This window comes from Marmota flaviventris, chromosome 5 (genome assembly GCF_047511675.1).
Source record: "Marmota flaviventris isolate mMarFla1 chromosome 5, mMarFla1.hap1, whole genome shotgun sequence".
In the NCBI taxonomy this organism is placed as follows: Eukaryota; Metazoa; Chordata; class Mammalia; order Rodentia; family Sciuridae; genus Marmota; species Marmota flaviventris.
In genome coordinates, this window is record NC_092502.1 from 19,806,240 (window position 1) to 19,831,094 (window position 24,855).

Genomic DNA, 24,855 nt, shown 5'->3' on the forward strand with positions numbered 1-24,855 from the left:
AAATAAGTCCTAAACAAGTTAATGTTGACATTTATTTGCAATACTTAGTTATAAAGGGACTTGCCAAGTCAAATTATCTGAGTATTTTAAGAATGTCATATGCATCTCCACATTTTTTATCATCTGTGTAATCAGGATACTGCTTACCCAATTCTCTGAGCTGTTAAAATTTTGTTTAAAGCATTTTCCAATTTGTTATGTATGAAAAGACAACCATTTTATTTTGCTTTTCTTTCACTGTTAGATCAAACAGTTAGATCAAACCATTTTTATTTCTTTTTTTGTGAACTAAGAAGGGACAAAAATGAAAATAGATACATTTTCTGGATACCAGTTTAAACAGAATTGAAATCAATGAAATGACAGGCATTTTATATTTGAACCAATACTCCAAAGTGACCTTTCCTGAAGGACATAAAAAAAAAACTTGTATTATTTTAAATTACCACTGGCTAAGTTCTTTGATTTTCTCTTCCTACTCATGAATGATCAACATAGCTGCCTTTGTCAATCAGTGCAGTTTATTGTGCTTCCTCCAACAATTATTATGTACAAGTATCCAAAGACAACCTTGGGTTTCTGAAAAATGGTAGAAACCAGGGAAATAGACTTTGATTACTGTTATAATTCATTCAGAAGAAATCCCACAATCATATAAATTGAGAACTTTATTGACCCTTGGCACTTGATTCAGTCTGTTATCAACATGTCATCTCATTTTGTTCTAGCAATTATAGACTATACTTTCCAATCTTCAATTTAACCATGGGAGAACCCATCAAGTTAGAATTAAGTTAGCCAGACACAGTGGCACATGCCTATAATCCCACTGACTCGGGAGGCTGAGGCAGGAGGATGGTGAGTTCAAACCCAGCGACTTAGCAAGACCCTAAGCAACTCAGAGAGACCCTGTCTCCAAATAAAATATAAAAAAGCAACTGGGGATGTGACTCAGTGTTTGATTGCCCCTGAGTTTAATTCCCAGTACCCAAAACAAACAAACACACACAAACACAAAAAACAACTAGCTAGAATCAAGTTGAATTTTGAGTTTCTAGACCAGGGTTTTCCAAAATATTCACTGCTGGTGGATCACTCACATCTCAATCACCTGGGCAGCTCCCTCCCTTATCTACCAAATTATGGTCTCTGGAATAAAAACTTAAAACTTCATGTTTTTTTAACAATCCCCCTAATATATTTGTGCTACATCCTATTCTCTGAGATATTTAATTATTGCCTCTCTTGCTTTTAATGGAAGAGCAGAGTAGCATTAAACTAGCTCAAATTTTATTTCCAATTCTCATATTGCTGTGGAATTAATTCACACATTCATTAAACTAGAGTGATAAGAAGGAAAAAACAACAGGAGAGATTCAGGTTGTGGAGCCTGAAGTTTTGGATGAATGGTATTCCCCAAACTCGCCAAAAATGTACAGAGCATCCCTTATTTAAGAGGCCGTTACTTAGTTGTCTTAATAAGACCCAGCCAACTGAAAGACATCTTTCACAAATGATGAAGGACATGGTGCCTCATGTATTAACAATGTGATGTCCTGAGAGCCCATTGGTTGGGCTGAGAGCCAGACAGATCTGATATAAAGTAGCCTCCCAACTTCTTTTCTTATGACCTCCAAAGCCTTCCTCAACAACTTCAGCTTTTTCATCTTCAGTTTTGCTAACTGTGCTAACAATGGCTAACACTTATTCTTTTTTGGTAAATATTTAAGTATTCATACATTTTCTAGTGTTCATAGATATTTATTAAAGCCCAATACAGAAAACGGTTAATCAAAACTACAAGTCTGTGTCCAATATCAAAAGAAAATGGAATAGCACTGAGTTGTGGGTCCTTTAATTGGTGGCTTTTACGTACTTTAATATAGGAATATCTGATGAACCTGTTATGTTTCTATTGACCTGAAAGGTGAGAAATTAAAAAAAAAATCAAGTTTGTTTCTTTCTCTCAGACAACATGATAAGAAACAAAAGAAGCTAGCTCCTAGCCCCCAATTTGTTGAACTTCTTGTGACCTAAAATTTTGTGTCACTGAAAAAGACAAGTCAGTTGATCCAGTAAAAAGATATCCACTATGTGTAAATGAGTGGGCGTAGGAGCAAGAAAACCAAGTAAGAAATAAACTTACCTCTGATATAACAACCACAGAAAGTGACCAGAGAAAAGACTCAGTTTTAATAACAAAGAGTGGAGGAAACTCTTCCAAAAGTAAGGGTCCTGGATGGAAGGGCTGTGGTGTGTGGGAATCTTTTTGAATGAAGCCATGTGACCCAATTCAACTGCCTGCTTCCCTTTGGAATAGACAAGGGAGTAGGACACCTCAGGAGTCTCCTACAGGTGTTCTTGGCTTCAGTCAAGCGTCCATGTTTTCCCACTGTCAGAATGAGCTTTGTGAAGCAATTGACCAGTCCCTCTGCACTTGTGATTTGTGCTGGGGTGGACATGTCATCCACAGGCTATGTAGAGTTCTTTTGCAGGAGGCTGATATGGCATTTGGGAGAGAGATCTATTTTTTGAAGACACAGAGATTCCCAAGGGCACTGTTCAGTGTCTACATTCAACTATTACAAATGCCCAGGACTTTTCAGTTGCATGAGCCAATAAATTCCTTTTTTATGCTTTACGGAGTTTGACTTGATCCATTAGCAGTGTAATTTCACTGGTTTGAGTGATTAGGCTAGAAAAAAACTGGAACTACCACCAACTCAGTGGTCTTCACCAACAGTTGGCTGTTCTGAAGCATTTTGAGATGTTCCAAGAGTTTCTGCTGCTCCTGTTGTTATTGCTATGTTAAGGTGAGATTTTGAAGGTCACAATGGTGTTTTTATCTCACTAATTTTGACCTGACCTGGATTCATACCTACAAGCACTTGTTTTCTCCTTATTTTCAAGACTGGGTGAGCTTTAGAGCATGCAGTTGGCTGGAAAGACCATAAACAGGGCTGGTTTTGTGAGAAACAGCCTGCCAGGAATGCTGCCTTAGGCATATTGTGTGAGCAGCTGCCCTCAGCAGCAGTGACAATCTATCAGAAAAGAAGATGGAGAAATAAGTTTGCAAGCAACAGTTTGAGATCAAGGGGATGCAGAGTGTGGAGCCCTTGCATGTATCCTCACTACGAACAGGATAGAAACCAGATGAGAGGAGCACGACCCATCTATCCCCGGGAATGGAGTACAGGTTTGCTGTAAAGCCATCTGCATTTTGAATGGAATTCATCTTGTGCAAACTCAAATGATGATTCACTCTGTACTTGGACCCACTCCATTGAACAGGCTGTGCACCCTCCATGGCTGCCAGGCCGAATGGAGAGTATCCAAGTTGCTTCTGCTGTCCTGTCTCCATCTCCTCCATTCTTGAACCTTCTCCAATCCTAAGTGACCTTCCAGGTCACTGGGACCTAGCCAATAATCCTGGGGAATATTGGAATGGTAAGATATGATGGCAAAGAAGAAAGGGTAAATTATGAAATTTGAGTCTCAATTTTTCTTCTTTGCTCTCTTTTCCCTTCCTTCATTACTTATGAAGTACCTACTATGTCCGCATACTGTATTAGGTACTAGGGATAAAGGGATGAACTAAAACAAACAAACAAAAAGATAGTATTTGCTCTTTTGAAATACATAGGAACATTCAATAATTGAACAACTTTATAATTGAACAACTTTATAATCCCTGGTTTGCACCACCTTAATTCATCTATATCAGCCTTGGTCCTCACCTGTAAAATGGATAGCAAAATGCCGACCTTGCATAATTGAAGAAGACTTTAAGTAGTGAGATCTTGGAACATATAAACTTAAGGATTCTAGAGTACAAAAGAAACCTTCCTTAAAAGATTGTGAAAGTTTATTAATATTATGCAGAAACTTGTATATAATTAAGTCTTCTTGTGGGAACTAAGCAGAAGATAAACTATGAATCTATAGGTCAATTGACCTCAGCTGTTCTTAGCCTCCCAGATTGTCATTGTGTGGAATGACAACATTGAAACAACTGGCATGATAGGGTTGCCAAAGAACTTGAGTTAGTTTCAAAAAAAAAAAAAAAAAAGGCAAACATTTTGATAACCCATTGCAAGCTGAAAACAGGTTTTCAATTGGAAGAGATCACACACAGGTGACAGTTAGCCTTGTAACTAGGGAAGGTGCTACTGGCATCCATTAATGGGTAAAATCCCTATAAACTGCCAAACATTCTATAATGCACATGACAGCTTCACCCTTGTCCCTCCATGCAAACCCAAGAATGATAGGGACCAAAAGGTTAAAAATGTCAAGACTGAGAACCCAGATTGTAATAAACTATGGAAATTCAAATTAATGTTCTGTCAGTTATGCCTGGATGATCTCAGCTACACATCATGGAGGAAGGATTCAGGAAGGAAGGATCTAACAATACTTCCCTCAACAATCTGAAATGTTGAGGAAAGGAAAGATGACTCACACATGAAAATAATTTGTAGAACAAAATAGACATTTCTGGACTATTCAATTTGCCATTGAAAATGGACTAAATGGTTCTGAAAGCAGAGTCCACCTTTAGAATTTCATGAGCTTAGACTTTAAAAAGAAAGGGGTGTCATTTTTAATACCTTTATTATTTTTTATTTATTTTTAAGTGGTGCTGGGGAACAAACCCAGGGCCTCATGTGTGCTAGGCAAGCACTCTACCACTGAGCCACCACCCCAGCCCAAGCATAGACTTTTGAATCCAATATCAGAGACTCAAATTCTTCTGTTTCCTAGGTAACAAAACTTGGATAAGTCATTGAAGGTCTTTGAAACTCAGTTTTATATATATCTCTCAGTAAACCTCCTAGCGTATATATCTATGGTTTCCAGTTATATCATGAACTGTGGGATATATTGAAATATTTTACATGGGACTGCATACTTTCACAGTATGAGTCAGAAACAAAGAAAGAATCAGGCTCTTTCTAAAGTCAGTGCATGTGGTCTCCCAGTAAATCTCTTAGTGTGACCAACGGCTATTCTAAATACATCATGAGCAAGTTATTGCACTCCAGAATACTCGGCCACCCCATAGATGGGATAGAATAATTGCTACCCTAAAAGAACTATAGGATGTTGTATGTTCTCTGTTTTCTAACATCCTTGCCCATCAGCTGGATACTCTCAGCTTCTTCATGTCTAGATCCAAAAAAGAACAAATCTTTCTTTTCAAGTCAGCCTCAGGGCCCTCTTTATTTGTGCCAACACCAGGAAATAAGTGAAAAGAAGTTAAACAAAGAAATCTAGTACAAACATAAGCTGGCTCAGGGATTTAAACAGGAGCAAACATACCATGCATTGCTTGAGATGGGGGTGGCAGTTTGGGGGAAGACACGTGGGACAGGAAAGTTTGGGCAACAGCTATGGTATGTGTAACATATTGAATATGAAAATAGGAGGGAGAGGATTGCTGCAACCAAAAGACCTGACAAGAACCATTTTAGAGGAGGAAAAATTTATTTGGTTCTCATGCTTAGTCCATAGACAACCAACTCCAAAGCTCTGGGTCCAGGGTGAGGAAGAGCTTATGTCAAAAGGGTGAGGTGGAGGAAAGCAGCTCAGCACAAAATAATCAGAAAGCAGAGAGAGAGAGAGAGAGTGTTCCTCAACCGGGGAACAGAATATGTACTCCCAAAGCACAGCTCCAGTGATCCACCTCCTCCAGCCAACCCCTACCCACCTACATACCACCTGGTTAACCCACATGAGTAGATTAATGCTCCGATTAGGTAAGGTTCTCATAACTTTCGAACCTTCTCATGTTGTCTCACTCATGAGCTTTGGGGGGACTCCTTGTATCTAAACCATAATAATTATTCTTGAGTATTAATGAAATCAGTGTGTTGAAGATATCTGCCTTCTCGGTTTCTTTGTAGCACTAGTCACAGAAGTCAGCATATAAAATTGACACATCTGTTTACCAAGGACCAAGGACGAATGGATTAAGAAAATGTGGAATACACAATGGAATATTATTCAACTACAAAAAGAAGGAAATCCTATCATTTGGACCAATATGGATGTCTCTGGAAGGTATTTTGCTAATTGAAATAGGCATAGAAAGGTAAATACCACATGGTCTCACTTATAGGTGGAATCTGAAACAGTTCAACTCATAGAAGCAGGAAGTAGAGTGGTGGCTACCAGGGGCTGACGTGGGTTGGGGGCAGAAAAGGTATTGGCTGAAAGATATAAAATTCCAGTTACCAGAGAAGTAAGTTTGGGACTCCATCATATAACATTTTGAATGAAGATCATGTAATAATTTATGGTAAAATATTATAATAAAATAATATATGAAAAAAAATATTCTGCTGGCCCCATTATTTATCTCACACATGTTTTCAACTTTATTTTTAAACTCCCGAACATTCAGAGAGGCACTGCTGATAATACACTTATACACTAAATCCATTTATTTTTTTAGGTATGTCCTAAAAATAAAGCTAATATAATAATTCATCAGGGGAATCTATTCAGTGTGTACACTGTTGAAAATTTTTACTGTTGATTTGAAATGCAGTGATTCCAGAATATCTGCATGTCAATTTACTTCTGAAGAATGCAAAGAGAAAGGGAAACTCTTTTTCAATAAAAATATTCAGAAATGGAAATTATCATAACCATTAAACCATTAACTCTCTGCCAAATCCTCGAAGTGTGTTAGCATGTGAAGTCTCTCTTGACATTTACTTTGTGGAATTTTTGGTTACACGCACGTACTATTTAGAAATCAAATATGCTGTTCGTTGGATGTTGTCATCTCCTCTGTGAGTTTTTAAGGAACTAAGTAAGATATTCATAAGTTGAGATCCCCTAGGAGAGTACTCAGGATTGTCATGAGATGAACTCTTGCGCAAAACATAGTTCAACTACTGCAGAATAAATTCTACCTTCACTCAAGAGTTCTCAGAAGAAATAAATAGAGATAAAGCCAGGAGTGAATATGCTAGACAGACAGAGAAATCAGTCTTTTTGGAGGTAAAACTTATTCTGTAGTAGTTGAGGATAGATACGTGCACAGGGGAAAATGAACTACTATACTAAAGTCTCCTCCCAGACCCTCACAAACATTTTTTTCACAGCATAGCAGTTTCCTTCCTCCATGCTACCTAATCCATGGGGCATGGCTCCTCTGGTCAAAAATAGAGCCAATCTACCCAATAAAAAGTTGGATATTGACTTCATGGAGACTGCAGGTCTCATGCAGTAATTTCATGAGTGAAGAAGCTGATCTGTCCTTTCCCTCCTCTATCAGAGAACAGTCTCAGGAGTGTATAGAAGTTTGGGACAAATTCCAGGTCCAATTCAATATGAAATGTAAACAAATAGTCTTGTCAATAGCCTAAAGAAGTTAATCTTATTTTAACATTCCAACAGATTTCAGTTCTGTCAATGACATTATCAACTATCTGTTGGCAGTAATATTTTCAACTACTTATGTAATTTTTGTGAAACACTGCATATATTTTTCAGTTTTATTGAGATATCATTCACTTACCATTAAATTTACCCTTTAGAAGTAAATATACAGTTCAACAGACTTTTGCCAGTTCACTGACTTGTACCACCATCATCACTATCACGATGTTTAGTTCTCCTTTCCCCTAAAACAAGCTGTATTTGTAGCAGTCAATCCTTATTCCAGAACCCTCCTTCCCACTTACTCCTCGTAATTACTAATTTACTTATTTCTCTCGACCCATATTTCACATAAACTCAGTAGGTAGTCTTTGTGACTGATTTCTTTCACTTAGCATAATGTTTTCAAGGTTTATCCAGGTTGCAGCATGGATCAGTACTTCATTTCTTTCTCAAGTGAACAATATTCCACTGTATGGATAAACTACATTTTGTTCATCCATTGAACAAGTGATGGACATTTCTGTTGTTTTGACTTTGGAAGCTATTATGAATAATGATGTTATGTGCATCCACAGACAGGTTTTTATATGAACATGTTGTAATTCTCTTGAATGTATATTTATGGAGATTCGGTGCTTCATAAATTGAGATATGACCAAATGGTTTTCCATTGTGACTTCACTGTTTATAGTACCATCAGAAACATATGACATTTCCAATTTCTTTACATACTCATTAAGAATTATTTGTCTGCCTTTATCATTATAGAAATCTCAAGAGTTGGTAGAAAATGGTTCTTTTTTGGGGTGTGGGGGGTAGGAGAGTAACTGGGGATTAAACTCAGGGGCACTCAACCACTGAGCCACATCCCAAGCCTTTTTGTATTTTATTTAGAAATAGGGTCTCACTGAGTTGCTTAGCACCTTTCTTTTGCTGAGGCTGGCTTTGAACTTGAAAGCTTCCTGCCTAGAGCTGCTGGGATTACAGGTGTGTGCCACTGGGCCCAGCTGAAATGATTCTTTATTGTGAATGTGATTTGCATTTCCCTGATGACTGATGTTGAACATCTGTTTATGTCCTTATTGGTCAATTTTTTTTTCTTTTGTGGAGAAATATTTACTCAAATTCTTTAATTATTCTCTAGTTTAGTTATTTGCTTTTTTATTATCAAAATTCTGAATGTATTCTTTAACAAGTCTCTTGTTAAATATATGGTTTGCAATATTTTCTTCTTTGTGTTCTTTGAATTGCAAATTCTTTTATTTCAATTAAGTTTTTATCTATTTTTATTTTGTCCCATGTGCTTCTTGTATCATATCTAAGAAGCATCACCTAATCCAAGATCAAAGGATTTATTTCCTTTTTTTACTTAAAAAGTTTATAGTTTAACTCTGATATTTATGTTTCTCATCTATTTTTTACTGAGTTTTATATATGATGTGAGAAAGGGGTCCAGCTTCATTCATATCCATGAGGAAATCCAATTGTGTCATAACCTTTTGTTGAAAAGATTATGCTTTATCCACAGACTTAGGTTAAAACACTTTTCAAAAATTAATTGACCACAAATAAAGGGTTTATTTCTGGACTCTCAATTCTGTACTATTGATCTATGTCTTGCCTGATTGCAGTACCAACATTCTGAAGGTTTCAGAAATCAGGACATCTGAATCTTCCAACCTTCTTCTTTTTCAAGATTGTTTGACTCTTTTCCAACCCTTGAATTCCAACATAATTTATAGAATAAGCTTATCAGTTTCTTCAAAAAGACCTGTGGAATTTTAATTGACATTGCACTGAATCTGTATTATAAGTTTGAGGATTATTGCTGTCTTAATAATATTGTGTTCTTTCAATGAACATGGGATGTCATTCCATTAATTTATACTTAATTTCTTTCAAAAGCTTTTTGTAGTTATCAGTGTGCAAATTTTCCCCTTCTGCTATAGTTTTTTAATTATTCTTTTTATTACTATTGTAAATGGAATGACTTTGATAATTTCATTTCAAATTGTTCTAGTGTATATAATTGACTTTACGTATTGATTTCCTACATTGTATGTTGCATATTTTGTTTCTTGAAATCTTTCTGAAATTATTTGCTAGTGCTGATTTTTACTATATTAGAGTCTTTTATATGAAACATATGTTATCTATGAATAGGAACATTTTACTTTTTTCTTCATACTGTAAGTGCCTTTTATTTAATTTCTCCATTAATCACTCTGGCTAAGATCTCCACTGCAATGTTGATTATGTAAGTAGTGAGCCCAAATGTCCTTGGATTATTCTTGATCTCAAAGGGAAAGCTCTCAGTCTTTTATCCTGAAGTATGATCTTAGCTGTAGTTGGGTTTTCCATCGATGTGTTTTATCAGACTAGGGGAAGTTCTTTTTTTTCCCTAAGTTGTTGATGTTTTTACAATGAAAGGGTGTTAGATTTTGACAAGTGCCTTTTTTGGTATTAACTGAACCAATCATGTGTTTTCCCTCTTTATTCTATCAATATGGCATATTACACTCATTGATCTTTTTTTACGTGGATTGATTTTTGTATGTTAAAAGACCAAGTGGGTACATCCCATTTGTTCATGGTGTATAACCCTACTTATTTGTCATTCAATATGATTTGTTAGTGTTTCCTTGAGGATTTTTGCATCTATATTCCTAAGAAATATTAATTTTCTTTTCTTGTGAATTTTCTGTATACCTTGGTATTAAGTTAGTAGCATCCTCACAGAATGAGATAGAAGGATTCTTCCTGTTTTCAACTTTTGGGAAAAGTTTGTAAGACCTGGCAACAAATTTTAATTATTTTTTTAAATATTTGGTGGGACTCACCGGTGAAGCCATTAGTCCTGGGCTTTTCTTTATTTTATTTTATTGTGGCATTAGGAATTGAACCCAGGGGCATTTAATTACTGAGCCACATCCCCAGCCCTTTTTACTGTTTATTTTGAGATAGGGTCTTGCTCAGTTGCTTAGGACCTTGTTAATTTGCTGAGTCTTGTCTTGAACATGTGATCTCCTGCCTTAGCCTGCTGAGCCACTGGGATTTGTAGAGATGCACCACCGTGTAGTCCTGGGCTTTCCTTATAGGAAGATTTTGATTAATAATTCAATTTCTCTGCTTGTTCTATTCATGTTACTGAGAATATCCATTTTTTTCTAGAATTGATTTTTGTAGTTGAAGTCTTTCTAAAAATATTTCCATTTCATCAAGGGCATTTCATTTGTTGGCATACAAATGCATATTATATTCTCTTACAGTTCTTTATATTTATGCAGGGGTGATAGTAATGCCCTTCTTTTATCCCTTTTTTTGGCAACTTGAATCTTCTCTTTTCATGGACATAGCAACGAGATGGCAAATCCGTAATTTAGTTTTACATTCCTTTGCATCTGGGCTTTTCTGTTTGTCTCTCAGACTGTGGAATTCTCCGCCTTGTGAATAAACATAGGTGATTCTGCTTTGAAATCTCACTGTGTACATCAGTATCTATGAGGCACTTCACAGTGGAAAGACTTGTTCTCTCAAGTGTGGTCCCCAAAACTATAGCCCGAGTACTGTCTGAATGAAAAACTTGGGACCCAGCTCCAGATCTGCTAAATCATAATCTGCATTTTCCCAAGGTCCCTGGGTGATTTGTATGCACATGGAACTTCAAGAATCCTCAATTTAAAGGAAAGAGAATTTATCAAATCAGGCCTTTCCCTGTCACTATATTTCATCTGAGTCTCCAACATAGATATACAAGTTATGGGATGAGAAAAATCTCAGGAAGCTATTACAGAAAATTTCTTACCTGTTCCTTTCTTCCTCAAGGAATGTGATAGGCTGCCCCCCACAACCCAGAGGTCCACAGTAAATACAGTCATGTCAGCACCTTTCACCCCATCCTTCTCTCTCCATACTCCATCACCTCATTTCCACAGCCTCATGTGGCTGAAGACCCTTCTTCTTCCCTCAGGAAATTTGACTCTTGGTTTTTTATTTCACCCTGAAAAGTGCTTAAGCCTTCAGAAAAAATATTTATGATGTTCTCATCTGCTCCTTCAACATGGCGGGAGGTTTCTAAGGATCATTGAAAGGGTGAATGCAAGTCCCACCATTCCAGATCAGACCTACCAATACCCAGCCTCAGCCAGGCTGGTTTCCTTTACTAGTTACCTCTCCTGACAACAAATATTGCTATTCCTCAGAGATAACATAGTCTATACTGACATAATATTATACCAAAGGGATTTTTTTTTATTCTTTAAATTTCTTTAACCACTCCCTCTATGGGGAAACAAACAAACAAACAAACAGCCTTCACCAGCTACATCTCTCCTCCATGTTGGTGCTGATAATTGATAGCTTTTTATTACCTCACCTGAAAACTGTCTGGTTTTGCATGAGAAACACACCAATATCAATGTTGCTTCTATTTGTGTTTTAGAAGCAGTAACTCCATCTTCAGTGTATCTACTCTGATGCATACTCTTTTTATTTAATTTCTTTTTTAGTTATAGATGGAAACAATGACTTTATTTTATTTATTTATTTTTTATTTATGTGGTGCTGAGGATCGAACCCACTGCCCCATGTATGCAAGCATGCTACAACTGAGCCACAATTCCAGCCCCTGATGCATACTCTCCTAATTCTGTTTTCTTTTATTATGGAGTAGATATTCTAATTTATATTTTCAAACTCTCTGCAAAGAATAACATCTGTCTGGGGCCAGCCAGCAAAAGTAGTCACAATGTGTGAAATGATACCTTCCCAGGACCATGTTTGCTGTGGGTAAGATGGGACTGTGTTTTGAGAAAGTTTCTCACACTCTGATTTTCAATGAGTGCCGAGGTAAAAATACGCTCCATACAAAAGTTCATTTTGAGAAAAAAAAAATTCAGCTTGGCTTAATAATTTTGTCTCCCCAAAGTCATAACTAGTACCATGTTAGTAAAGGAAACTCAAAAAATTATTTCATTCAACATTCTATCCTCAAGAAGAGAAAAATTTAAGCCTTGTCCAAACAAAGAAAAAAAAATGGACCAAGAAAAAAAAAGTAAAATAAGTATAAATACTAAACTCTCAAAACCTAATAAAATGTCTTTTCAAATAGTCTTTTTATTTCCACATTCTTTCTCCATTCCCATTGGCTTAAATATACTTGCTTTCAACCATTTGGGTACAAATAACAGAAAGCCATTCACACTAACTCACATGTGACTAGTTTAGGATTTGCTACTGTTGTTATTTTTAAGGTTACCTCCGAAAACCAAAGTCAGGAAATCCGTTACAATAACAGTCAGAGCAGAAGCTTTCAGAAAGTAGGGTGGCCATTCTCCCTCTCTCTGGGAATTTATAAACTCACTTCTTTACTTCTCCTTCAGCTTCTTCTCTCATTTCCTCATCTTTTCTGATGTCCCACAAATGTCATCATAAGGACAGCCCCACTGCTCCCAAGTTTAAATACTGTCTGAATTCAAGCACCAAAAGAAACTGACAACTTTGAAAACTAGTTCTCAACTCTCGCAGGAGAGAATGTGAAGTCCAGTTTGCCCAGGCTTTCCCCAGGCCCAGATGTGTTCTGCCAGGGGCCACTTGCAGCTACTGACAGAGAGAATGGGGTTGGGTCATTGCCCCAAACAGTGTATATTGCGACACTCTGACTGTTTCTTACCCCTACCTTCCTGTTTCAGAACAGTAGCCCACAGTTCTTTTCTTAAGCATTTCAAAGATTCAGTTCTATCCATCCTTTTAAGTACAGAAAGAACCGGTGTTTCTGCCAAGGAAAATAGTGAGATGAGAACAAGTATGTGGTAGTTTTTTTAGGGCAGTCCAAGAGCCTGCAGATTGTGATGAGGCTCACACGCAGGGCGCCTGAATGAGGTCTGCTTTCCCAGGGAGTTACTGATGGATAGAAACCTAGTTCCACTCGCTTTTGTAGCCTGGCAGTTCACACATTAAAGTCACTGCTATTAGTCTCTCTCGGAGCAATGTCCAAATAATGTAATAACATTTCACAGTTATTAGCCTCCTCTAAGTTATTGCACTTAGCTCCATCTTGGCAAAAAGCCCATGTCCTGGAGCAGAACTCAACTTTTAAACACCATAGCGATTGTCCTATTTTAAATAATGGACTTGCCAATGGAGACAAAAGGATTTTATGATCCTTGCAGAATCATTCACTTATCAATTTTAAATGTTAGGGCTTTAATGTTCTTGGAGATTAAATCAAAGCTGGAGCAGGGATTTATCTACAGGTGTCAGAAGAATTGGTGAAACTACGTTTCCGCCTTTGAGCTTGCTATCTGTGGGGTTCTAGTAACCCAAAAGGAGAATTCTCCATATTGGAGGAGGTTATAGTTACAGAAGTTACCTGGGGGGCAGAGAGTATGTATGGGGGCCAGGGGAGATTGCTGCAAAATAAAAGGACAATGTCTGTTATCCTAAATGTCTTATCATGTCCTCAAACGACAAAGAATCTCTTCTCAGTGGCAAAATTAAATCCCGTTATGCCTGAATAATACTGGGACAAATCAGTATTTCTTTATTTTTTGAATCCTAAAGGAATGTTTGAAGATGGAGAGGTACTCCATATAAAATACTTCAAGCTTTTCTCAAGAAAGGAACCCTGCCTACCTTGAGATATGAACTTTCTCTTCCTCCTCTGTATTTCCTCCCTTGTAAAATATCTCATTATAGCCTCGAAAAAAAAAATACACTTATACACCTTGACTCTGAAGCTGATTGAACACAGATGTAAACCTGAACTAACCTGGGCCCTTCACAGGATCTCTCCTGGAAAGGTAGAACTACAATCTAGAAATTGGTGGGGGGGCGGCAAAAAAGGAAGATTATGTAGACGTCAGAGGTTTCCTTTGCCACCAAACACAGCCCTGTACATATAGGTGAATGGACAGAGATACTGATCATTAGAAGGAAAGAATTAAGTGAATGTCTAGAAGATATAAATGTTGATGGAAAAAGACAAAACACCTGAGTCCTTGACAGTTGTCCCTGTGATGTATGGGACTGGATTTCCCAAGTATTAAAGGTTTCTAGGATCCATATGATACATTTCACTTAATGACCTTGAGTCAGTTTGTATTTCTCTAGATTTTCCTATTTTCGCATTCTGATTAAGACATTATATTCACTGGAGATTTGTTAGAACAAAAGAAGAACAATGTTTCTATTTCTGACCAAATCATGCATTATTCTGCCAAATAATGATACACAGAGCTGGTAGTTGTAGTCAAAGGGCTTTTACAGACACAGCAATATTTAACCCCCATACTGATCAATATAAGCAAAACTAATTTTACAGATAAGGAAAAGTCAGGCTAGAAAGGTTAAATAACTCCTTAAAAACTGAATAAATCACATATGACAGAGACATAACAGACTGAAATCTGACGTCCACACTGCTGCACAGTCCACAGCATATTCTGAGAACTGAAGATAAGCCCTATGACTGAATTCCAGTTGCCAAGAATGAATTCCTGGTATATCATTAGTTAGAATTGGTAAGCAAGTGCTCCAAAAATGTCCTGATTGTTCCCAGTTCCACCAACACTAGCAAGTAAGCATCTGCATCTTATTCCTCACTTATAAAATGCATGTAGCATGAAGGCTCAGCTTAGAGATGATAACTGAGAAGACCTAAGCACAGTGCCTGGTATTCAGCACAATTGTGCCCAACACATTCCCATTACAATATAGGACAACCCTTTCTAGGCAAAGGAAGCAAGATAGAGGTGGGTCCAGTAGCATCTTTCTCCTACTCTGCTCCCCTTAAGTGGCTTCCAGGTAGCAGATTGACCAGCAGGGCATAAAAGCCTTCAGAAAGGCTGCCCCTCTGCCTTGTGAGTGGGCTTCGTGGACTTGATACCTCCCTAAGCTCTGGAATTGATGGTTTTACCTCTGGGACTTTATTTTTTTGTTGTTTCTTTTCATAGCTCCTCATTTTTTGAGTCTGGCTTGGTAAATAACAGCAATCTCTAGTGGTACATTTTCTCCTTATGTAAGGCCTATCTTTGGTCTGAATCTCTGCCCCAGATGAATTTCCAGACACAAGGGCCAAGCAGGATTTCTACTTACAGACACAAACTCTTCACTGATGATTTCCAGTGATTAATACTTAATGGAGTCCCTTTCAGAAACAGTTTTATTCTTAATAAACTCTTAACTTTCTTATAACGCTTTATATTTCTTCATTGCATTTTTTGATGTGACTTTCTGATGACTTTCAAGTGCATCTAAAACACATAATTATCATAGGTATTTTCACTTACATTTTTGGACTCTTTATCTACCCTAAAAATGATATAAGCACAGCTCCTACCAGGAGAGCTCTCCAAAATCACCCATCATTTAGACTTTTCGTCTCTCTCCCACTCTATAAATTGCTTGGACATTTTTGTTTGCCCAGAAATAACTGTTCCCAATCCATCAACCACCTTCACCTTATTTCTTATCTTCCCATTGTAAAACACTTACAACAATTTGTGTAAGAAGCACCAGATAAAAATAAGCTGAATGGCATCTATGTGAGTGGCGGCCATGACATTTAACTCACAGCTGCATATGTGGGAAAGTTGAAGGGGTAGCCTCTCAGGGCAGGTTCACCTTGAGCCAAACCTGAGAAATGGTTCTCAGATTGTAATCTTAAAAAAAAAAAAAGAAATTAAATATTAAACTTTATCAATTTTTTCTGTGACCCCCATGGAGTCTTAAACATGATGTTAATAGCTGTGTATCATTTGTTTGGGGCAGGGGGAATTACCATTGCAAACATCTTGGTTTTGCAAAGTTAAGCTGAGTGCCTACACCAGAATAAAGAAGCACAGATATGAGGAGCTGAAAATACAATCTGCATCAGTGGCAGAATATATTTCTACAGGGGTAATCTAGATGTTTATTTCTGCTTCCTTTGTCTGTAGTGAAGTACAGGCATGGGGAAGGGTAAGAAAAAGGCAGTATGTATGTCATAATTTGGAAATGGAATGTCTCCCAAAGTCCCTTGTACTTAAAGGTATGGTCTGTAAGGCAGCAATATCCAGAGTTAGGGCTTTGGGGAAATCAATGGATCATGAGAACCCTAACTTTATCAGTGGATTAATCCACTTGATGGATTAACACTTTGAAGGGAGTATTTGGAGGTGGGAACTAGTTGGAGGAAGTGGGTCATTGAGTTGTGTCCCAGAAAGCATAGCCTTCTCCCCAGCCCCTCTGCCATGTCACTGCTCTCTCTTTTCTTCCAGGTATCATGAACTAAGTAGCTTTTATCCACCGTGTCCTTTCGCCATGATGCTCCAGCAGTGGAGCCAGCCACCGATGGACTGATACCTTTGAAACAGTGAATCAAAATAAACCTTTACTCCTTTAAGTCGTTTGTATAAGGTACTTTTGGTCTTAGTAGTGAAAATCTCATACAACATACATATCTGTGAAAGTGTACCAGGCCAGGCAGGGATGAATTTCCTTTCTTTCAGAAGTCAATGGGTCCCAGGAACAGTGATATTTGATAAAATAAGTTGAAAAAGTTGAAGTGTTCCATTTCTGCATTTAATTTCCTAAATGTTATACTTAGGTCTACAGTTTAAAATCTTGGTTAAGCACCATAACCTGGGATTAGCCATGTTTGGGGAAAGGGCATATAACTGGTTCATGTGGGAGGCTAGAAGGACTTCTGCAGGAAGAGGTGACCATTAGTGGAACATGGAATAGAGTGACAGAGTGAGAGGAGACAAAAGACACCAGAATGGACCTCAGCAAGGCATTATCATTCCCAGAGGATCTGCACAACAACCTGCAAGGGTAAAGGAGAGAAACTGATAGATTTTCTGCAGCTGTGAAGGATGGGACCTCAGAAGGTATCAGATGACTGCTTAAAAATGACACTTAATGCTGAGAAAGGGGGGCATTCAGATTGCACACAGCCCCGCATCTGTAAAGCAGTGGGTTTCTTGGGCTGATCTTTGCTCTTAGAGATTTGACATTTGAAGATATATCACTCTTCTTTCTTTACTCCTCTGATAATTCTGTGTATCTGCTTTATTCCCTCACAGTCACACCTCGGAGGAGAATTTTTATCTGTTTCTGTCTGTGTTGCTTGGATTCAAAATCCAGTTAGTCAAGTCTCTGAGGGAAAAATTCAAAGGAAAACTACAGGGTGAGCAGGGTGGGGGAGTGGGAGGAAAGTGGGGGGCGCTGACCTGCTTGGCCAACTGCGGGGGCCACACACACTGTGCAGATCTGATTTCCTTAGTGTCTTCCGTAGTTAAGATGAGGTATCACGATCATCTAATTTAACTTGTTGTCACCAACTGCACATGGCAGTGATGTGATCGTGAGAGATGACCTTTTATGTTAGGCTGCATCATTGGCCAGAAACCAGAGAGGACTGACTCAGATATCACTCCACAAAAGCCACTGTCAGGCAAAGTAGAACAGAGGGAAACGAGCTTAGGGAAGTGTGCCTTTTACTGACAGGTCTAAGCAAAGTCCCTCGTTCATGCACAGTGACGTAAGTGTAGTCTGGACGCTCCACAAGTTGATAATTTGCTAATATTTACTGAAGCACTTGTTAAGGGCTCAGCCTTGATTGAGCTAAATGCTTTTATCTATCATCTCATCACACCTAAAACTGCTGAGGGAGATCAGTTCTATTATTATTCATTTAAAAGAATAAAGGAAGGTTCAGAGAGGTTCAGACATTTGCTCAAGGTCACAAGAATACAGTGAAAAACCACAGGGGTTCTTCCAGCTGTCAGGCCCCTCAGTTTCTCCTGCCTTGCTTTCTCTACTTATGGTCTTCTCTTACCTTGCTGCCTGTCTTGCTTTCCTTCCATGAGCCTCACCTGTCCCAGGTGACTCCCATGTTTAAATGTCTTGAGATAGGCCAAGTGACTGCAGCAGGAGATGAGGATCCTAGCTATCCTCATCTGAATCTGCTCTCTCCTGCTGCAGTGATCCTTCTGAAGGGTTTTTCTGGGGGATACCAAGCCAGCTTGTGATTATCTTTTGACTCTTATCAGAGATCATGTGATCACAGACTGAAAAGCCACTTAGGTAGATCTCCAATTTGAAAAGTTGAGCACATGACCCAGAGCTTTTTCTTATACAATTACTCTCCCCGGGGAAAACGATTTATTTAAATTTTTTGACCTTCAATGTCTGGCCCACAAAATGGAGCCAATAGACGGCTACCACATAAACAAAAGAGATGAAGTAATCCCTGAGGTAATGTATGTGATGTGTAAGGTTTACCTGCTACTATTAATGATAATAATTAAGAAAAGTTTCTAATCTCCATTAAACAGCAAAAGAAACTGGGATCCTTTTTTTTTTTTTTGACTCAAATTCTACAACTAGTCTTTGACAGAGGCAAAAGCAAATCTTTCATTTAATAAGCATTAAATGAACATGTACCATGTGCCACACTCAATGGTAAATGCCGGGGACGCTCAGATTAAAATGTTTGAGGCTCTCTTTCCAATTAGGCATATTTCTCTAAATATTCATCAGTACTCCCAAAGGAAAGCTGAGGATCTTAGAAAAATGAATTGTCATCTCAAGGTCAAATGTTAGATCCTGCAAACAGTGTGCACAAAATAATCACTCAGACACTCTGACACCGAGGCTGCTGCACATTCTATTCTACGGTGCTGCCTTCAGCCAAATGTAATTGGAAAAGAATATCTTCAGGAGACTAACACCCATTATGCAACATATTCCAACATCAGCTATAAATTATTCTCTCCATCAGTGCAGGAAATTGGGTGTTGACTGTGTTTAAGTTAGAAAAAAAAAAGAGTTGATTTAAATTCTACATGAGAATATCATTTAGAGAGTGAGGCCTCTGTTATCAAGAGCCATAGACTAAGAGTTTAGAAACGCTGCTTCCTAGTCCAACTTGATCCAATGCGGCTCCCTCCTATGTTGAACCCTAAGGCTGTTCTGGAACTAAGGGAGCATGTGTGCATGTGGGGAGGGTTAGGCTGGGGGCAGGTGGAGGAGTGGGAAAGAGACCCAGATATTCACATATTGCCTTTCTTGCTGGCTCTGGTCTTTACATTCACTTTTTAATTTATATTAGTTGCTTGGAGAATCACTTCTTAGAGTCTTTATTCACAAAGAATGGAAGAGGACACATCCATTGAAAAGTACTGAATCATGGACTTTCTGGGGATGAACTCCTGGGCCCTGGGTTCTGGGAAAGGAGCACAAGAAAGGGAAGAGGCCCATGCCCTCCCAGCTGCAGGATTAAATCACCCCAAAGCAGCCTTGCTCACTCAGATTTCCGTCCCAAGTCCCCACCTTGCCCATCTTGTCCGAGTCAGAATTGCAGTGAGATAACCAGAGGAGACAAAGTGTCAAAGGATGACCCCAGGGAACAGGAGACCTAGAGAGAAGTGAGCGGAGAAGAAATGGAAATGTGACCTCTGTATCTTGGTGGGTAAAGGAATAATGGTTCCCATTCTGAATGTCTACTTTGAGCCGAGCATTATTCATAATTTATGTACAATTCTTAAAAGCTAGTTAAGTACTACATCTGCATTTTAAGAGATTAAAAAAATGGAGACTTCTGAGGTTCAATGACTTGCCCAAGACTAAACAGTAATTGTCAGAGCTGAGTTTTACTCATGGCTATCTCTAAAATCTACTCCCTTCCTACATGCTGGGGTATATGAGGATACAACAAAGAAAAAGAGAGAGAGAGAAGAATATTTACATCAGCTACTCTCTGTATTCAAAACCCAAAACATTCAGTTTCCTCCTCTTAAAAAACAAAGAGACTGAGGTCCCATCCAGAAGCATGATTTTGGACAAATAGAAGTTAATATGCCCTGAAATCTGCATTGGCAAGTACACATTAGAATAATTCAAAAGTAACCTCATCTGATTCTCAGTAAATAAAATCCAATTTGGAGAAATCAGATAAATAAGATGAGCACAATAGCCATGTAAGATTCTGCAAGTGAAGACAAATAACTCTAAGCATGAAAAAATAAATTTCAGTTTCTTAAGATTCATGAAGCCTACAAACTATAATAAAGATGGATCTTTGCGTGTAGCACCCTGACAATAAATCACAGGAGGAATGGTTGGGAGGGACTTTTTAAGGTCATTTTTTTCTTGTGCATTCACTGTACCTTCATCAAGTAATCTTCCAGGCTCTGCTTAAACATGTCCATGAATGTGGAACACATTGATTTTGGAAGAATTCTTGCACTGAGCTCAACTTCCTGACGTGGTAAGTCATAGAGAATACAATGCCTAAATAATTCATCTAGTTGAGAAATGCTGTTCATTTGGCACTATCCCTGGCTTCTTGAGAAACAAGCTGAAATAAAGGAAAGAGAAAGTTCAAACATTTTGGTGAAGTGTTTTCAAGATAACGGTGATGGGAATAATTAATGCAAGTGCAAATATGAGATTACTTTCTGGAAATGCTTATCTTATGAAATGAATCATAATTATAACGTCAAGGCTTGGCATGAAATGAAAAGAAAGGGATAAAAACTCTCTTCACAAATTTCTTTTTTTTTTAAATAAGATCTAGCCAAATCACTTGGTATTAGCTATTTCCTGAGGTTTATCATCAAAGGTATTCTTTTTTAGGCTCTAGCTTTTTTTCTAAAGCCACATTTGCTCAGATGAATTGATTTGGTAGAAGGAGAGCACTGAATGTCATTTGGTTGGATTTGTAAATGAAAAGCCCTGGTGAATCTAGAAGGAATGAATGTTGTGGTATCATTGATGCTGGGGGGCGGGGGTCACAAGTCCTCCTGTGTCATTGCAATGTACTCTGATCTCCTCTTTTTTCCCTCCACTCTCACACCTCACCACTGAATTATTTTTGCTGTCCTAAATCCTTACTCCCAGTACCAATCTGCTCTCCATAGCATCCAGTGGGACCTTTTAAAATCAAATGCAATCATATTCCTTCTCTGCCTAACCCTCTTTGGAAGCTGGTTGCTCTTACATTTAAGCCAAGTTTGTTTGTTTTGTTTTGTTTTTAATATGAAATATGGTGCTGCACAATCAGGTTCTGCAAAGACCACTCCCCCACATATTGATCTCACAAATATCTCTCCTCCCCCTCTCTTTGCCCCTTGGTCTAGTGTTCTTTTGGCTGAATAAGCAGAAATAAATTATTCCTGTCCTATGACAAGGTCACTTCCCCTTATACTTGTCCTTCCTGGTACTCATCACCATTTATATCTGACATTTTGAGCACTCTTGGGATTTCCCATTACACTACAAATTCAGAGATAGAACTACTTGCCATTATATGCCCAGTGTGTGGCACAAAGTAGGGCACATAAGCATTTGCTTAATAAATATATTCCTCAATGACCTGCTTTTATCTCCATTAGCTCTTTCCTTTCTACTTCAACCTCTAAAACATCTTCAGGCATCAGTACAGAAAACTTTCTGATAAATCACCTTGGACTTCCTCCATTCTCAAATTCATTTTCTGCATCTTAATAATTTGTTTGTTCCCATCCACATAATCGTGCCGTCTTGATGGGCAGGGGCTATAGTTGTGCACTTCTGTGTCATTAGACAGAGCATAGTGCCTGACACTAACAGAACCCCCCAAATCATTTATTAACAAGTGATTAAGCTACAAGGTATGGTACTGTAGAACTGTTCTCAACTAATATGCTGGCTGCTTCAAAAAAAGATCCAAGTTACACCTATTAAAAAAATGCACCTGTACATGGGGGTGGGTAGGGTTAAGGGGTGTCTGGAGGAAGCTAATACTGACTGGAATGTGTCCTTGACATTTTCCATACCATCAGCACACCTGTCTACAAAAGCAGAGGAAGTGAAGGGTCTGCTTAGCACGTCTGCAAGAAGAGAGCCTGGATGGTTCTGTTTTAACCAAATTAATTCATTGTTGAGATTTGGCTAGCCATATAGGAAGCCTCCCGGGTGTCTTCATTTGCTTTTGAAATATGAAAAGGTTTGTCATTGTTTGGCAGGAGTTATCCTCTTTATATTCTCCCTGAGGTAATAAAAATTGAAAAAAAAATCATTTTAGAAAAAAATGTGGTTCCTCAATGAATCCTTTCAAAATGAAGAACAGGACTATAGACATAGTCACCGTCCTCTTAGTCCACACCACACTATGCAAAGTGTGTTGTCTACCTCCAGAGCAGGGCTGAGGGTGGGTGGTGGCACTGAAACTGTATCTGTGTTACATAAATCCCAAATTATTGGATCCAGAGGATATTTGACTCAAGTGGTTTAATTCCCATTCTTCTTCCAGGATTCTGGAATTGGTATTTCAGGATTCTATTCATGCTTCCTTTTTGCTTGCATAGAGAAGGAATAAGCTGGGGGCTATAGCCTAGAGAAAGAGGCGAAAATGACAAAGGACAGCAGCAGGGAGGAACGTTGACAGGGCTTCAGGCAGACAGGACAGATGAGCAGACCAGCTGCCTTGATGCCTGGTACCTGTTTACTTCCACTGCTTTTAAGTCTGGATGGCTCAGGCTTCCTGTGATCAACTCCTGTTTCCTTCCAAGTGATGGAATCTAGTTTGAGTATCTCCCTTACTTGAAACCAAAAATACTTGACCAAGGCCAGGATTTTACACTAGTACGGAATATATGTGCTTATTCTGAGTCTTTAAACTATATTGAGTCTCAAAGCATTTGGAAAGGACTTTATTTTTAAAAAATTGGAAAAGAATAGAAATAGAACCCAGATCCACAGAGCAGTGAAGGGAGGTAGAAGTTGGGCCAAAGGGGAGTGGAGTCTTGCATCCAGGTGACTGGCATGGGGACCTTTTGTCCTTCTTTAGGCAAGAAAGAGCAGCAGATTGCATAGACTTCCTGGCATGGCACCTTTTTCTCTAAATTGTCATAGAGAAGTTACCAAGTGACTAGAAAGCAGTAGTTCAAATGGTGTAGAAAAATCCAATTGTGTGCTAATCATTTGCTGGTTAAATTACTGAGAGAAGAGCTTATCTCCTAGTCCCTAAGCACTTTGTTTTCTTGGCTATTCCTCATTGTTTTGGATTCACAAAGGATGTTTTTTGTTTTTGTTTGTTTTCTCTAATGTCTATGGAGTACATAATGGGTTTTAGTAAAGGAGGTACAAAGATACATGTGCCCCCAGAATAGCCCAGTCTCAAAGTTAAGAAACATCATTGATATTAGTGTAGGATGATGTCAACTATTAAAGAGCTGTCCTGGAAATGTATCTGTGTCATTTGTTTGATGAGGATATAAAGTAATCACAGTACTGTATAAAGCAGAGATTTCCTGTGAGGTGAAGATACCCCCTTTTTAGTAGCCAGGGTAGCAATGACATCAGTGGCAATTGCCACTGGAGGAGAGTTACTCTGTGCCAGCCACTTTGCAGAGGGCTTCATGGGGAGTTCATCAGAATCTTCAGCAACACTGTGATGAACATAATTTTAATTTTTTTGTTTAATTTAAATTTGAAAATAATTTTAATAGGAATTGCATTAAATCTGCATAGCGCTTTTGGTAGCAGGGCCATTTTGGCGCTGTTAATTCTGCCTATGCAAGGACATGGGAGATCTTTTCCATTTTCTAAGATCTTCTTCAATTTCTTTCTTTAGTGTTCTGTAGTTTTCACTGTAGATGCCCTTCACTTCTTTTTTCAGATTCATTTCCAAGTATTTTATTTTTTTTTTGAGGCTATTTTGTATCGGATAGTTTACCTAATGTCTCCTTCAGCTGATTCATCATTGGTGTATAGGAATGATTTTGATTTATGGGTGTTAATTTTATATCCTACTACTTTGCTGAATTCATTTATGAGTTCTAGAAGTTTTCTGGTGGAGTTTTTTGGGTCTTCTAAATACAGAATCATGTCATTGGGGGAAAAAAAGATAATTTGAGCTCTTCTTTTCCTATTTGTATCCTTTAATTTATTTATTTTGCCTAATTGCTCTGGCTAGAATTTCAAGGACTGTGTTGAATAGATGTGATGAAAGAAGGCATCCCTGTCTTGTTTCAGGTTTTAGAAGGAATGCTTTTAATTTTGCTCCATTTTGAATGATGTTGGCCTTGGTTTCTTTACCATATATAGCTTTCACAATGTTGGGGTATATTCCTACTATCCCTAGTTTTTCTAGTATTTTGAACATGAAAGGATGCTGTATTTTGTCAAATGCTTTTTCTGCGTCTATTGAGATGTGATTCTTGTCTTTAAGTCTATTGGTGTGGTGAATTATGTTTACTGGTTTCTGTATGTTGAACCAACCTGGAATCCCTGGGATGAAACACACTTGATCATGATGCACTACTATCTTTTTAATGTGTTTTTGTGTGTTATTTGTGAATATTTTAATAGAATTTTTGCATCTGTGTTCATCAGGGATCTTGGTCTGAAGTTTTCTTTTCTTGGTGTGTCTTCATTTGGTTTTGGTGTCAGGGTGATACTAGCTTCACAGAATGAGTTTTGGAAGGATTCCCT